Genomic DNA, 16,881 nt, shown 5'->3' with positions numbered 1-16,881 from the left:
CAGCTCCCAGGAGGCGCTGGGGCGCGCCTCTTTCCGGCGGGCACGGGCCGATGGGAGCTGACTCTGCTCGGCGGCAGCGGAGGGGAGGAGCAAGGAGCTAGCGAGGGTGGCCCTGCCCGCGCGTGCGCGGCCCGGCTGGGTCGCGGTGCCTGCTGGGAGTGGTAGTTCCGCAGGCGGGCGGGCCTGCAGTCGTGCGAGAACCTAGTGATTGATCCAAGAAGTGGATCTGTGCCTGAACTCCCCGTCTTCTATTCTTAAATAATGTATAAAGTGTCTGCTTCTTCTCAGCTCTGCTAAGCTCTGGTCTCATAAGAGGCGATAGATCCTCAGGTACCTTCAGAGCAGGTCTCTGCTCAGGCAGAAACAAATGGCAAGAACCGGGCATTTTCCTCAGGCAGCTTAAGTTGGGTGTTTCCTAACTGGAAATATCCATAAACGAACAGCTGGTAGCAAACTGCACGCTGGGGGAATACTTAGACCAAGTTCTGTTGCACTCGCCATCTCTAGTGCCTCTAGGGATGGGAAGGTGCATAACCTAAAACAATTCCCAGGAGCTTACTTCTTACAAGCATCTATGTACCAAAAGTGGCACCACTTCAATTTAATAGTAAAAAACATGTACATCCGGTGTTTATTGTTAACATAGTTACAGTGATATGGCTTTCTCTGTGCATGAGAAGGTGGAAACTCCTTGGTGAGGGAAGAGAAAGTTAACCCATCTTGGTGACTCATGATCTGGCTGGTTTTCTAATTATGCATCTAATGACTTTTCCAGACATTTAGAGTTTAATATTTCAATCAGCACGTTTAAGTGTCACCGTTGTGAAAGTGGCCATTCTGAAGTTATTTAAGTGGGGGAAAACTTGTAAAGATTGCTCACAGCATTTCTTCACTCGTATGACTCAATAGCTGGCACTTTGTATTTTATGCAACTGCTGATGGTAAGCAGGCAAAATGAATGGATTTAGTGAAAACAGGGCATATGCTGAAACTGGGGGTTGCTGATAATTTTGATATTTGGTAGTAACCAGTGCTTTAGTACATAGAGACCATCTGAAATCTCATACTTCTGAAGGCTACTATGTACAGGTGTTTGTTAAAAATACTGTGACAAAACCTCATTTTGGAGATTTCATCCTTTCTAAAGCATAGGCTAGGCTTTGTTTTTATCCTCAAGGTTAAAACTGAGAGGCATTGGGTTCACTTGATCAGGTATATGCTGCAGGACAGAATTCACACTCCCTCTCCTACATCCTTCCATTCCGTTTGTTCAGAGTAAAGCTGCCCAGTCAATGCAGTGTGTCAGTCAAAGCTTCCCTACGTACTCCAGCTCCCCGGAGGCCTCTCTGTTCCCTGCAGAATTACACAGCACAGGCCACCTGCCTAGGAGTCAAACCAAGGAGAGCCTCGCTGCTCACTGCAGCAAACATATTGCACCAGAAACTTACTCAGGAAACACCTTCCTCCCTGTAGCTGTTTTCAGCTTTTGTGTAATTGAAGACTGGATCCAGCCTACTTACTCTGTAGTCCCTTGACTGCAACATTTGATCTTCAGCATTAGTGGTCAGACGAAGTCCCGAAGTGCCTCATTTTTCTCCTACATCTTTTCCATGACATATCAGGGCCTGCTCATGGATATTCCTGCATCTACAGAAAGATGCCTGACTTCTCATGCATCTGCAAAATAGGCAAAAATAGTCCTAGAGAGTTTGTGTTTGTTTTCTGGGGCATTACCAGAGTGTCTTCTGGATCAAGTCCTTAGTATCAATTATATTAAAACCAGCTTTTTTATTATTATTATTTATTTATGTATTTATTTATTTATTATTATTTTATTATTTACCCTCATCGAGCTCTTGTACAGAAGGGTGAAATCTGTTTTCATTTTCTTCCCTTCTCTCAGCACAAGCTGCACTCAGTGTTGTTCAGAAGCAGAAGAGCACATTCAGTGTTTCATAAGACATTTTTTTTTGATTTTGCACAGTAATTTCCTTTCATTTTTCATTGGCTTGGAGGGATAGGCTAATTCAATTAGAAGGGGAAGGCTGTGGGTAGTCTCTGCCCTTCTGACTACGTAGTGAGGAACATAAGCATGGATGGGGGGAAAAAACAAAGGCAGGCCTGTTTGTTTGTTTGTTTGTTTGTTTGTTTGTTTTCTAAAATGTTGTGTTTTAGCCATATCCCTGTAATGGAAGGTAGGGCCTGTGCTGTAGTGTTTGACATACTCACCTGACAGTGGGCAATACAAGCTCAGACCCCTACAACTGCCTTTAAAAAGCCTGTCACTGTGATAAAGCTAGCTTCCCTGGATGTGGCAGAATTAGGGTGGATCTACGGTGACTTGCACTACTACGACTGAATGGTATCTTTGCTGGTATCTGGTATCTTTCCTGATTTGGTTGTCTGTGCTGGCTCTGCTGCTGCACTGATAAACCCTTGTGACCACGCACCTGGCCCTCAACATTACCTGCCACTGATTTGAGCAGAAGGTAGACATGTAACTACCTACCTCAGGGTCTAGGCCAAGTGCCTTCTTACGCTTATCAGTACATCTATTCACTCTGATAGTAAGCTTTTTAAAGCATTTCAAAAGGTTTGGGGGCATTAATTTCCTTCAAGGGGGTAATGCTTTTCTCTGGTGCTTTGATAGGTGGAGGTAAACATGTTTATATCTACAAGTAGCTTGAGGGAGAGAATTATTCTTACAATGTATGAGCAGAGGTTGGTTTGACAACAGTCTCCCATCAGATAGGAACAGGTATCTGCGGTAAAAAAAAAAAGTTACACTGGGGAGCATTGCTGAAAACATAGACCTGTGATGTGTTAAACACAGTTCAAGTATTCGTTGTGAGTGGAATCAAATAAAGCTTGTTTTCATTTCTAGAATGTTTTGCATCAGCTGTATTCCTGCACCTTGAGAAAAGGGAAATGAGTTTGCAAAGCATCCTCTTTTCTGCTGTTGCACAGAACAGGGCTTCCTCTTCCTAGGGTTGACTCAGCGAGTGCTTTCTTCACTGTCTAAAATCATTCTCAAGCCAGTGTCCAAAACCAAAACACAGGGTGCTGGGGTATGATCAAAACACGGTTTGATCCCAGCAGCACAGTATGATCAAGCTGTGTGTTCCCACTGTGAAGCAGGAAAGGGAAGAGGGATTTGGATCCACTTTACAAGTAGCCAATGTTTCCTTGAGAAAGGAGGCAAGTTATTTAGATGCTAAAATCTGAAATAACATTTTCATTTTTTTACTTAAGTAAAAGTGGGTTCTTAGCCTTGGTGCAATCACATAAGCAAAATTACAGAAATGCAGAGAACTTCACTGGTGGCTCCTCTACCTAATTAAAACATCGATTTTCTCCTGCTGTATCTGGTTGGGAAAGGGAAGGTTTTCATCAGTGTCCAGTCTTCCTGTGACAGACAGTTCAATGCCAGGCAGTTGGAAGAGAAGTATAACCTTCAATTGAGATGCAAAAGTTTCCATTTAAATTCCCGAGTGTAGCTTAAAGATTTCTTGCTCCTGCTGCCTGGCTGTTGTGAAGAAGGTGTGCAGGGAATCCTTAATTAGTCAGGAACCAGCTCTCCAGCTGCAGGCACCTCAAGTTGCTTAGGGCTACTAGGAGGATCAATAGCCAAAAAGCGGAGTGAGACAATGGCGTCAAGCTTCCAGCAGATGTCCCTGCTATGCAATAATGCTCTTTATATTTGACAGTAACCCGCAGATTCATATAAAGCATATTAACCTTTTGCAGTCGTTATCCAAATTCTTGTAAAGGCATAAGTCATGAAAATGGTGCCTCATTTTTCAATGCAGTTTGTTTAATTCTCTTAACATCTCCATTTCACTGAACCCTTGTGAAATCATTTTGAGGTTAACAATGAAATTATTATTTCCCTTTTCATTAATACAGTTGCAGTGATAACAGCATAACGTAACCCAGCAGCTGTCCAGTCTACAAGTGAGATGAGATTTTCACAGGTCTCTCTCCCACTTCTCTACTCGAATTTCAGTTGGTCTGCACGCTGATAATGGCTTGCTATGATGTGGAAAAAAAAGTGCAGAGATCCCTTTTATTTAAGGGACAAGAAAGGTTTGGCTGGCTAACTGCGAGCTTCTCTTTTTGCTTCACCACAGTGCTGTTCAGGGCCGACATTGCAAGGCCACCAGCTGAATGACTGCCATGAGATCGGCTGTGCAGTCCCCAGCCATCAGCAGCCTGGTTTAGGGGGCCTGAATCTTGGCGTGGATTCATATTGAGGTCTGGAGCACATCATTCAGCTTCTGCTCAGCTCAGGTATCCTGTGCAGAAGCAGGGATGGCCATACCGTAGCGAATCCCAGGGTGACAGGAAAATGGATCGCTTGTACAACAGTTTGGTGGAAGCGAAGTGCTGCAAAGTACAACCTGGAGCAGAAGAAGGAGGATGTGACCAGGAGTCTCATAATCTGCATGAATCATGGTGGTGATAATGATAATGAACAAGAGTCTCAGCAGTCTCCCAGGAGGCCGTTTTCTCATTCACATTGTTGCTGTGTATATGAAATCCATACAGATGTCAGTCAGACTTGTCAATTTTTTCTATTAGGAATGACAACAAAAGGATAAGCAGAGGAATGCACTCAAATACAGACACTTTCACTGAGCTCCCCAGGCCAAGGAAAAGAGCTTTTGCAATATGTTTGGAGAAAGAAAGTCTGTTGTTCTTTTTGTGGGGTACTGATGCTAAGGATGCAAAATACTAATTTTATGGTGATTCTGTTCTTTGCTTGAAGGCATCACCTGGAGTAATTCAGTGGGCTTGTACACTGGCTAAGAACTTTTGAGCCTTCCTGGTGAATCAGTGACACAGATGATCACTTTCAATTATCTCTTACAAATAGTGTTATGGTACTCTAGGAGCAACCATGTCATGCCATGCCTATTTTCATGGAAGAGTTAGTCCCTGGCCTAAATTATTTCTAATCCAAGTATACAAGAGAAATAACAGTTAAAAGAATAGATTGTTCTTCTTTGCACAGTGTGAAGTGGAGGAACACAGCAATTAAATGACTCAATGACTCAGCAACAGACAACGAGCCTGGAGGCCAAGTACAGTTTGGAGCAAGATGTATCAAGCACCACTCCAGAGAGCCCACTACAAAAATCATCCTTCTTCCATTCTCTTAAGAAAAGGGATTCGTATCAAGGATGGCCAGCAAAGTCCTAATGGGAAAGAAATGTCCTCGTTTATACATTGCTCTTTGAGCAAAGTGGTAATGGCATTTCCTAATTGCCTTTATAGTACATGTCTGTCCTGCAGAAACCAGAGTTGGCATTATTGTATGAATGTCCAGCATACTTCAGTGTAATCGATACATAGTTCAAATAGGACTAAGATGTGAGCAAGCTCATCTAGCATTATACAAACTCAGCTTGGTTTTATTTCCAAGTGCAATGTGTGAAACCAATAGCACTTGACAGCATATCCCACAATGCCTCTTATCTACTCTAGCCCATCTGAAATGGGGAAAGAAATTCTGAGAACACAGAGAAAGAAAACTCAGGCTCATCAGCCTAAGTCAAGGTCCTTGGTGTTGCTTCATACCTTCCCAGCACCTCTGGTCAATTGGCGTCTGCTTTGCATGAGTCTTTGCCTGTGCCAAGGCTTGCAACATACCTGCAGGGTTCCTAAACCTATTTCTGACAATGCTGATAGAATCATTCCGACATTAGTCAGATTACTCTTACAAGACAAGCAAAGATGTTAGCCACAGCATGTCTTCTTTTCTCAGTGTCATTCCCACCACACTGTCATGTGAGTAGCAAGTGTCTGTTTCGCCTGGAGAAAAGTTTGTTGAAAGCAGATACTGTAAAGTTAGAGCCATTCTGGAAAAAGACTGCTTTGCTGCTGAAAATGATCCATCCACCAAAGCAGAAATGAGCCTTTCTGTGCAATCACAATAAAATAAAAGCCCTATGCCAGCTCTCTCTCTCTTTCTTGAATGATTGTGCTGTGTATAGGTCTGCTGGACTGCATCAATACCTTCGTACAGCCAATAATTCATCCCCATGCTTTTGGCTCTGTCCTGCTGCTCAGATATGCGAGTGCATGCTTTTGCCCATTTGAAAAATCAGCTACTGCATATGCAGACACCATCACAGTAGTAGACTTTAAAAGATATGTGAAATCTGCATGCCAGCATATTTGTGGGCACTGAGCCCTTAAGCTTCAGAATATTTTTGCAGAATACAAAATACTGTTAAAAATGCAGCAGTATGTTTATGTTGTGGTACTAAGAAATGTTTTTGACTATGTGCAAACAGTCTGATTGGGCAGGGGCTGCCTTATTTTTATTTTTGCTCTTTTAGCACAGCACAAAAGGGACTGTGGCTGTCAGTATGCCTAGGTGCTCCCACAGTACCAACAATAAGAATTAAACAGTAGAGTGAGGGAAGGGAGGGATTTTGCAGTCTCAGAAGGATATAATAGAACTATATTAATTTCCACTGAACTGTTGGGCCAGAGAACGTATCTCTTCGTATGTTTTGGACAAGCCCCAGATATATCTGGTCTCAGTATAACAGCTCTTTTCTTGCTGTCAGTCAGTCCCAAAGTAAACAGAGCTGACAGATGTCGATTCTTTCAGATTTTCCCTTTCCTAAGGACCTTGACAGTTTCAGATGCAGGAACAACAAACTTATTTCATTTTTTGCCTTACCTGTTTACTCCCACTACAGCTCTCTCCTCTCTCTCACGAGGAGATGTAGATTCAGTTTGTATCAAGCAACACCAATGCTTTATCCTCACTTCACTGAGAAAGATCCAAGGAACAATACAACGTGCTACCTGTCCTTATGTCTCTGCTGTTTGCTACAGCAACCAACTTCGTGCTTTCATTTCAGAAACACATTGGTATGACAGGAAAACTGTAGGGTAGATATAGATATAAAACAATACACTGCTCAAAAAGAATGTAGTTAGGTGGCAGATATGTGTCTATAATACCTGCAGCATGTATATCAGCAAAATAAAACAAAAGCAAATGGTGAAGAAAGGTTTTCCAATTTCAGTGGTAATAAATAATCTGAACTGAAAGATCTGTGCCTGAATCCTTATTGCTATTAAATTCATTGAAAGCAAAACGGGAGTTTTATATCATGCAGGGTATGCACACAGAACTTTTTGAAGCTGTATTACAAATTCTTGCTGAATCTAGGGGAAATATGGCATGTCCAGATAGTTCCAAAAGGAATGTGACTAGGAGCCAAATAGTAAAACCTCTTTGGTAATTTGATTTCCTACAGTAGATCTTCCATAAAATAACATTGAAGTGACTGTTACCTGCAGTCACTGAAGGCTCGTAATTCACTGCCATTCCATTTCTTCCTTCTGACTTCTGTTTGTGAGTAGGGATATTATGGATTAGCCTGCTTCTCTGTGACTTGTGTATATATTTTAGTTTTGAATTGTGGAGCCCTAAAACCTAATCAAGACAAGCAAAGCACAATTATTATTATTTATTTTATTTTATTTATTTATTTTCTTCTGGAAAGTTAATTAGGCAAAAGCTTCACTAGCTTAAACCTTTCCCGGTTCTCAGAACTCTTTTTTAGTTATTTTATTATTTTTTTTTTTTGTGTGTGTGTGTGTAGATTGATAGATTTTAGCTCAAATGTATGATAAACTGTTAGGAGCAGAGCTCTTCCTGTAGAAGGCTGTCCTGAGAAAAATGCTGTTTAGTTTACGGCCTATGATAATCTTAATGAGATAGTTCATGGAGGGTGTGTCAGGAAAATCAGCTTACCATCTCTAATGCCATTTTTAAACAACATATATATCATATACTATATATCTTCTTTTTATTCTCTTTTGACAGAATTATGATGCTTTCTTTGTCCTATACTGAAGGATAGCAGAGGCAACAGAGAAAAAAAAGGTTTTATTTTTATGCACAAACATTTTAAAAAACTTTGGAGAAGTGATTGCTGCTGGGAAACTGATCCACATCTCTGCTTCTCCTGTCCACCTTCTCCATCCATCTTGGCCCTCTACAGTCCCCCTTGCACCCAAGCTCTGTGCCACAGACAGCTTTGCAGATGAAATGCACTGACTCACCCACCTGCCCCTCTGAAGGATCACACAGTCCAGTAACAGCATCTTCCCGTCTCATTTGGGAGTCCATTATTACTCAGCAGTTAACCAGTCCTTTGCAAACCCATCTATGCAAGGATATTTAGAGCTAGATGAAATTCAAAAAAACAGTTTTAGGAAAAAAGCTGTTCACGGTGAAGGAAAAATGCTGTATTTGTTGGATAGTGCTTTAACCACTGGCTGTTCAGCCTGCTCTAACCACCGCCGTGCCTTTCCACATCTATTTTCCAACTCTTATTTTTTTAAATATAGAATAAACGGTCCCAGTCTGCCATTACATTTAAGTTACTCTACGTGACTAAAATATTCTGCTTTTCTATCTGAGCAGGCACTCTTCCATACGAAGGGCAAAATGGATAGAGGATCGCGGTCGTTAGAGAAGGAGAAGCCGTATTCGACTGGAGTCCATCATCCTGTAAGGGTATGCTATAATACCGTGACAGAGGCTGTATCAGGTATTAAATCGATATCAATACAGAATTACCTGAAACTATAACAAGAGACAGCAGCCCATGTGTGGATTTCCCACTGGCGTGATAGCTGGGGGCTGCCAGGAGCAAGAGGCCCTGCACAGGCGCCGGCGCCACTCAGGCCTCGCTGGTGTCAGCCCCTGAGCCTAGCCCCACCAGACCCAGTGCCATGCCCTGCTCCGACTAGGAATGGACAGATTTCATCCGTAGGGCTTGATCCAAAGTCCGTCAGAGGCGAGGGGAGTGTTACCTTTGATTTCTGAGGAAATGGCAGCCTGTCACCCTGCCCCTCGGCAGCTCAGCCTCTGGCCCTGCAGCCTTGTGGAAGGCACTGGGTGCCTGGAGGTGGCAGATCCTGCGTAGGCTCTAAAGGCAACTCTGATGTCTTGCTGGGAGAATGAAAAATCACACGGCATGTTTGCAGAGAAAGGGATATAAACCTTTTGGCACCCTGACTGGATCCAAAATGACATGGATGTTTACTACTTAATTCAAATTTCTCCTGCATTTTAATCGATGCAGCTTTAACTGATGTCATGCTTCCCCCAGACTGAAGAAGGCTTTGACACAGCCCTTCAACTGTCTGTTCCCTTACTTCCTCCTCCCCCCAAGTGTCAGGTGAAACATAGCATTTAACAGTGTGTGTTAAATTTGTACTGCACATTCTACAGTAGTGGAAACTGGCACTGTAGAAATATCCTCTTTCATAACTATTTTCTGTAGATGTTTTTCATCAGAATATGAAACCATGGAAAAGAAATGCTTTTACACTCTACTGATGGAGATATAATTATGAGACAAGGAATATCTTTAGTGAAGTGCTTCAAACTCACAACATTTTTTTCTGTCAAAACGCTTGCAACAAAAATACATTATGCCAGGTGCCCTGGTTTCATTTCTGCATACGCTCTTCTCAGAGGTTTCACGTAGCTCAGAAATGGAAAGTCAAGCTACAAAGCATACATTTGCTGCTGATGGGCACAAATTCAGGGGTAGACTAATAAAAATACCACATTTCTTCTCAATACAGTATACATTTCCAGTGCTGAGTAAATACTAAACACAATGGCTGAGATACCCTGTTACTAAGGCAACCAACTCCCATGTTATCTTTAAATATATATATATATGCTCCCTATGCTATTCAATAAAAATAAATGAATAAATAAATAAATAAAAGTTCCTGTCAAGATCTAGTGAACTGAATTCTTGATGAGATCTGTCTTATAAAAGACTAAATGTTGTGGATGCCTCAGACTGGACTTTCAGGTTTAGAATAAGAGTAAGCACAGAAGCAAGTACAAGGACTAAGGACTTCTGAGTTGCAGAGTATTGCCCCAGTTGTACAGAGTAGGTGTCAGGACTAAACTTTTCTAGGGTTTATGCATGCCGTTACTGCTTTCACAGAATTTGTGTTATAACATTTCATAGCATCTCCTTCTGAGACAGCTCTTTTTGCTCACTATATTCGAGAGACCAGCGTATGTCTCAACTGTGGTAATTCTTGTTACTAATAAGCCAAAGCAAGGAAATTTCCAGCTGCATGGAGTATAATATGTAGTCTCTTAAATCTTGCTGTTATTTTCTGTTTCCATATACATATTTTCAATAGTTGAATACAACATATAATAAGCAAGTGTGTACTCTGAGAGTAATTAAGGCACTACTTGTATAGTAGTTCTTGTGCTCACTCTTGCTCCCTCTCTTTAACCCCAACAGAAAAGTCTGTCTCTTCTCTCACATCATGCAGCAATGCCAGAAGGTCCTTATCCGTGTCCCTCAGTAGCTTGCTCTCTCTCCATGGCTTGAGTCCAAGTAGTTTCATCTTTTTTCTAACATCTTAGAGGTGACACCATTCTGTCCCCATTTTTAGAAAACACCAGTGATACATCAAGACTGAGAAGAATCCTTGCTCCTAAAGAAGCTGTTCCAGAAGAATCTCTTCTTGAAACCTCATTTCTTTCCCAGCCTTTTGAGATGTTTCCTGTGTCGTTGTAATGTCAGTGCTTTGAATTAGGGAAACCCTAAATTCCAAGCACAATTGATGCATTTCTTTGGCCAGTTACCCCCCAACAGGGATAATAGTATTTTATCAGCCTTAAATCCAAAAGTTAAATGCGATGCCATCCTGCACAACATGTTCTAGGTGATCCTGCTTGGCAGGGGGGTTGGATCTTCAGGGGTCCCTTCCAACCTCAGCCATTCTGTGATTCTGTGATTTAACCAAAGTGCTCAAACCCAATACATAACAGCAATGTAAATGAGGTCTGTCCCATACAGTCCTTTCCTTGCTCACCAGCAGATGCTGGAGGAGTGTGCCCTCCCCTTTGAGGCCTCTGTCCATCCAGAGTTTCTAAACAGCCCTTAGGCTGCACTTCTTCCTTTCAACAACAATAGTCTTCTTGCTCTCAAAACCTTCAGGGAATGTGGATTACACTTGCATGGAAATGGGATTTTTAGTAACAAGTGGCCAAATCCTGAGACGTCTCCTCTAAAGATATTTGTGCTTCTAGTGAGGAGGAAAAAAAAAAAAGCCTGATTCCAGTAAGGAATCTATTTCTAAATTAATAATAATTTTAAAAGCCCCTCAAGTCTGACATACTTTAAAATACAAGGTGACATTTGAATGCATACTTTGGGTCAGACTCTGGTGCTCTAAGGCACGTTGAGTACTGTTTTACTTGCAAGCAGTTCCATTAATTTCAGTGACCCAGTTATGGAGTAAGACACCACTCAGCAAGAGAAAAGAAGTTAAAAATCTGCCCGCAGTATTTGATGGTAATTTGATTTCTGTACTGTCTCCCAGACCCAGTCACCCCATTCCGCTTTCACCACAGTGCAGCGTCTCTTTCATAGATGCTGACATCTCTAGACGGCTGTCAGCCAGTGTGATTAAGAATATTAGAATAACACTGTATCTGTGTCAATAAAGCCCATACGCATCCATTCGTGAGGAGGGTATTCTTACAGCTATTCTCCCAAAATTCCTTGGCTTTTTTCAGTTTGATATTCAGGTTTCTGTGACTATGGTAACTTCCGTACATTTGCATATTGTAGGCTGTGCAGCCACAAAACTGCATTGGAGATAATTGATTTTCTCCCCGAAGTAATTTGGTGCTCTTCACTTCAGAGATCATCCTTTGGATTATCGACTCCTTATTATCAGTCATTTGCAAAATTATTGCCATGGCTGTGAGGTTCATAGCCCTATTCCACTTTTGGCTTCTATTTCTCACAGTTTGCTTCTTGACCTGGAAGGTTTTAATCCTCTTATACTTGTTAAAAAAAAAAAAAAAGCTAGTTCTGCTGGCACTATCTCCTGTAAGGCTGATATTTCAAATCAGTTCTTTACCAACACATGCTTCTTGCTTGCCGTTATGAGAGCTTCAAAAAATGCTACAAAGAGCTTGGTCAGTGATGATAACCTCTGTACTCTGCGGAGTACTGACCCACTGCGAGGAGAGGAGTGTTTCCAAATGAGAACAGCGTATTAGCGAATAAGTTTGTGCTTGCACTTGACTACACTATCACTATTTTCGGTGTTTCACAGTTGGACTAACACTTTGTTTATAATAGCTCCACCCATTTTTTGTTGTTTCAAATTAATTTATAACATCAGCATAAAACCTCACTCTAGGCTAAATAGTACATACACTGCCTGCCTGCAATTAATTGAAATATTTAGTCCAAAATTTTCAAATAATCGGATTAACCTTCAAAGATCCAGTGGGATTTTTTTATTTTTTATTTTTTGGTGGGGGGAGGATTGGATGATCTTTTAATGACAAAAGGTGAAATTCTTTTTTTTTTTTTTTTAATATTTTACCCATCATCTTGATAGCTGTTTACCTCTTAAAGCACATTGGTTTTTTACGTTGATTTTCAAAGCATTTAGGTCTTCACAGAAGTGGTAGTGATAATGCAAATGTAAGAGAATATTTGAGTTTAAGGTACTGCTATTTCTCTGTGTTTTCATGCTATTTTCATAGCAAGAAAGTGCTGTTTATCAGTGCAGATGCTACAGTGTTCAAACACTGCAGGTAGCAGTAGTAGTGACTCAGTGCTTCCATTAGCATCTGTGGTTTCCCCTTTGGGGCCTTTGATGGTTTCTGGCTTACAGTTAAGGTAATCATTGAGTGGAAAGGATCTGGTTTAGTTGTGCTGTGGTATCTGACCTAGGCAGAGGGGTGAAAATGATGAAACTACTGCGATAGCTCCCATGGCAGTAGTCTGTTAACTTCCATGTTGCATGTTATTTTGTTTCCAAATCCAGCTCCATCAGCTCCCTGCTGAGCTCATCATCCTGTGGGAAAATGACAGCAGAACTGGGACCTAAAAATGTAGGTACAATTTTAATAATGTCCCTGTCATGGTTTCCATAGCACTGGGGAAAGAAAGACTGATATGGAAGCACGGTGTTTTGGGACAAAACAATAAGGGATGTGACTACCAAGAACTTTTCTTTCCCCATAAAGTGTTAATTTCAGCAATATTCATGCACATACTCACGCATATGTTTATACACAAGCCTCTCATTTTTCTCTGAATGGTTTTCTGTTTATGGTGCCTCTGCCCCATCTGTATATGAGGGACTCCAGAAGACCCCTATGTGCTGGAGAAGGATTCTGAACTTCATTGGTTTAAGCTAGCCCTGACAAATGAGTGTCTAGTTTCAGCCACATATTTCTCAGGTAGTGGCAATTCTGCAGTCTTCTCAGTAAACTTGTTCCGTTGCCTAACTTTTCAAATAGTTATAATGTTTTTCTAATATTAAATCTAAATTCCCCCTTGCTGCATCTTAAACCTATTACTTCTTGTTCTGTCCTTGTTCTCTAATGAGAATAATTGGTCTACGTCCTTTCTACAACAACCCTTTACATATTTGTAGACAGTAATGCTTCCCCTCAGTCCTTTTTCCTCTAGACTGAACAGGCCCTGTTCTCTCAACCTTTTCTCAGAGGTCTTATTTACTAACTCTTTAATCATTTTTGTTGCTCTCACATGAACTCTCTCCAATTTCTCTGTCTGTTTTAAAATGTGGTGCCCCAAAATGAATGCCGTTTTCCAAATGAGGCCTAGCAAATGCTAAGTAGAGCAGAATAATTATCTTGCTTGTTAAACATGAAGTATTCCTGAACATGGCTCTCACCTCTTCCCTGAGACCTTGGTGATCTTGACTCACGTCCCATTTATTATCCTTTATAACCCCACAGAAAACAGGAGCTCTTTAATAAAACATTTAGAGCAAAGAAAAACAAATTAACTTCCAGCTTCTGAATTATCCCCATTTCCAAAGGAGAGGCTTTACCCTGCCCACCAGCTTACACTGCCAACAAGCACGAAGAGGTCTCAGAGGCTTTGAGGTCCCCCACCCCACGGTGCCGGTGCTCCTCACCACAAGACATCATGTTACTGCCTTGCGCCCCTCCTTCCCACACTTGAGCGGGGCTATGGCCTCCCACTCCTTCCCCTCATGGTCCCCCGAGGCCTCTCTTTGCCACCACCGTGTGCTGCTGGCGGCAAGCCCCGTGGTGGGGACATGTTCCCCACATGCTGCTGATGGAGACCAACGTTCCCCTGAAATGCTGCAGCAGCCTGGGACAGTAACAGCTGCCAGCCCTCAGCAGGCTTTGCTTAGCATGGAGGTTTCAGCTTGGATTTTATTCTCATGCAGGTGCGCAGCTGGCAATTTCACCACTGTTTCCCCATATCACAGCACTGCTAACCATTACTGCTCAAGTGCAATCACATGTTGAGGCCAGGATGGCTGCTAAAAGCCCAGGTCACAGGGTGGTGCATAGGCAGTGCTGCTAAGGGCTCACCTGCAGCTTCAGCCACCCACCCAACAATTTTAGTGAGGATTCACCATTGCTGTTGGGCTGCTTTGTACCCCACTTGGCATGCACAGCTATCATAAATCCACGAAATACGAATGAATCGGGACTTGTGTGTTTGAAAGAAAAACAAACAAACAACAACGACAAAAATCCCCAAACAGAACAAAAACAAAACCCAACACATTCATTAAAAAGTAAAAGAACGTAGCCACAATAATGCAGAGTTGCTTGCCTCTTTTTCAGATTGAAAAATGAGTTTGCACATTGTTGTATACTAAATTACACCTCCTCGTGCTCCTAATTCTGTCATGTTGTGATTACTACCGTGCTGCATATAGAGTGCAGGCTTTTAGCTGGGAAGCACAAGGCATGTGTCTCATGCCACTGCTGGCTTTATTTTTGTTTGTTTGTTTGTTCGCTTTCTTCTGGATCATCTTGAGGTTTGATTTTTAAGAGTTTCCGTTTAGCTGCTTGGGGCTGTGCAAGCCCTCCCTTCTGGCCTGCCAGAAGTCAAGCCTTGTGTCTTGCCCATCTGTCTTCCTAAGTCCGCTGCAGCTCTGGAAACCTGCAATGAGCAGATGAGAAGTAGAGGCCTGGGGAGGGCTGGAGAGCTGCGACCAGCACGCTAGTGGCAGAAATAGTAATTGGAGGATTGGAGGAGGAAGAAAATGCTAGTTTTTTGAGTCACACCCAGGATGCATTTATCTTAATTCAGAAACGGTTACTAAGGGCAAGGTTTTTATTTTTTTTTATCTGTGCCCTGTGTGCTTGAGCATCACTCCTGACGCTTGTTTGGGCACTTAGTAGAAAAGGATTTTCAGGAACTGCTCTGGACATTGTGGCACTGCAGTGGGTGGGTGCCTTGCGATGGTAGGCACCTTTTCCAGGCTCTCTTGCAGGCAGGAGCTAAAAAACCCAGATCCTGCCCCAGCTTTTCCCTGGTGAGGGCTGGCGTGCTGATGCCATCAGAAGGAAGCCTGGAGTCTCACTTTAATGCCAGCTGCCACCATTTAGCTTTGGAGCCTTTACCAAAACATTATCTCTTTCCCTTACAACGTACACATGATGCAGGGACAGCAATGCTTTCCAGGAGAGCCGTGTTACGTGCATACTGAAATGTCTAACAGATTTGGGGCTGGACCCAACCCTCACACCCCACCCTTCAGACATCCCCTTTGCTTTTGCTGAGCTTGGACTCAGCCCTTGAGATCCCCCGACTGAAGGCACTGCTGAAGATCACTTTTTTCAGAGACCAAGACCCTATCTGCTGACACACCAATTTGCCCACAAAGAATTAAAAATGAGTGAATTCTGCAGAAATGTTCCACTTCCAGGCTTCGAGGGAGAGTGCAAGCAGCACAAATCCACCCACCTCCCCATCCCCACAGTCAGCAAGGGCACTGGGCCAGAGCCTCTGCTTTGCTGAGTCTGTGTTTGCCAAAGCAGGATGAGGCACTGCCTATGGCTTCCCCTCTCTTTGCCTGGCTCCCAGCCCAAATTGCAGACTCCAGGGACCCGCTCCAGCATGTAGCATTTAGCAGCAACTCCCAGGCCATGGCTGCAATGAACACAGGCCGACAGTGGTGTGAACCATGTTTCCCTGTGCCCTTCTTTCTCCTCCTTATCTCTGCCTCCCCTGCCCTTTAGAGCAAAAGGGGCAAAGGAGCAGTGGAGCACCTGGAGGCACGCGTTGGTGCTGGTGATCAATCATGCGTGCATGCAGGTAACACAGCTCTCTGTTACCTCAGCACCTCTTAAGTGATGCAGAGAATGTGCCCACTATTTATGAGGCTCATGCTGAGTGTAGCCGGCATCATTGACTGCTACATTTTTCCAGATCGGTGCACCAGTATGCTGTTTAATAGACCTCTAGCGTAATGTGCAGCAGTAGAGCTCCATACCTTGGAGCTAAAGCTGAGGAGACAGGAAGAGATGAACAACACAGTTGTTTTTCATACTGCACACAGTGAAATTACACAGGAAGTAAGTCACCTCCTGAAGAGACCAGATACCAGAGTTATCTTTCTCAGTTAAATTCAAATGAGTGATTAAATGCCAGATAGTTAGATCATGTACAGCAGATACTCCGCAAGTGCTTTTCTTGCTAGGGAACTGACCACATAAGTTATCTTTTGATTTGAAATATCTGAGAAAGTGGAGTTATAAAAATCGCTACTGCCAATTTATTTTCTGACAGGAGTAGAAGAAACCAGCTTTAGTTACTACATAATGTATTAAAATACCGTGGCTTGTAAATAGCGCATGAACACGTGAGGACATGGTGTCTGCATTGCTCCATGCTTGACTGATGAACTTGCATGGCCCTAACAAAAACCTCATGCACTGAGCAAGGAACCGCGACACACAAACCCAGCTGACCACAGTCTGCTCTGTCTTTTGGCTTTGCAATGAACTGCCATGATGTGGGACACTGGATGCACATAACC

The sequence above is a fragment of the Anser brachyrhynchus genome, assembly GCF_964034855.1.
Source record: "Anser brachyrhynchus genome assembly, chromosome: 1".
NCBI classification, from domain to species: Eukaryota; Metazoa; Chordata; class Aves; order Anseriformes; family Anatidae; genus Anser; species Anser brachyrhynchus.
The sequence above is the reverse complement of the archived record's forward strand: the minus strand, read 5'-3'. Positions refer to the sequence as shown.